Raw genomic sequence first — 1,174 nt, 5'->3', positions numbered from 1 at the left:
ACTAGGCAATAAATGGTAACCCAATCGTTCCTCTACTTTATGGGTAGGAATTACTTGCTTTGCCCCCAACACTAATCTGCAATGCTGTCAGTTAATATCTATTTTTACAAGGTTGTGAAAATCCCTAATTAACAGGAAATAGGAAGTTTAACAAAGATATACCCCCCCTGGATAATTAGATAGTCCCCAGGAGAGGTGGGTCTGCTAGAAATATGCAATATTGCACTGAAAAAAACAGTAATGCTATCTTAGTTAGCTTCACAGCCATAACAAAATGCCATAGTCTGAGTAGTTCAAACTACAGAAATTTATTCCTTAGAGTTCTAGAGGCTAGAAGTCCAAGGTCAAAGTGCCAGCAAAGGTCGGTTTCATTCTGAAGCCTCTTCTCTTAACTTGATTTGACTTGCAGGCAGCCATCACTGAGCCCTTTCTGTGCACTCAGTGAGAGAAAGAGGGAGCAAGCTCCCAGTACCTCTTCTTATAAGGGCATTAATCCTATCATGAGGGCCCCACCTTCATAACCTCCTCTAACCCTAATTACCTCACAAAGGCCCTATCTCCAAATACCATCACATTGGGAGTTAAGGCTTCAACATACAAACTGGGGGTGGGGGGTGAACCTTCTGTTCATAACAAATGCCTTTTTTCTAGTTCCACATTTTCACATAATTTTCTTAATTCTCTGAACACTTCAGCATGATAAATGGAAAATATGATTTGTTCTGCTTCAAAGGCAAGGAAATTAAGATACTGGAGACAGTTTTGAGGAAGGATGCTCTGAACAAATATGGGATAATTAAGTACAATGTGAGAGATTCAAGGTCAGAGATGTTAAGAAAAAAAATAGCAAAGACAAGATAAAGATTTTTTGCACACGTACAAAAGCTGACATAATTTTTCATCAGCAAACCCTCACTATAAGAAATATTAAAGAAAGTCCTTCAGGCAGAAGAAAAATGATACCAGATGGAAATGTATAAATATGAATCTACACAAAAGAATGAAGAGTTCAGATATGGTAAGTAGATGGGTAAATATATAAGATATATTTTATTATTGTCTCCTTAAAAGGTAATTGACTATAAAAACAAAAATAACAATGTAGTGTGAAGTGTATAATACCTGTGAAAGTAACATATAATATTATAATAGCACAGAGGTTAGGAGGGGAAAA

Source organism: Tursiops truncatus, chromosome 7, assembly GCF_011762595.2.
Source record: "Tursiops truncatus isolate mTurTru1 chromosome 7, mTurTru1.mat.Y, whole genome shotgun sequence".
Lineage (NCBI taxonomy): Eukaryota > Metazoa > Chordata > Mammalia > Artiodactyla > Delphinidae > Tursiops > Tursiops truncatus.
This window is presented reverse-complemented; position numbering follows the sequence as displayed.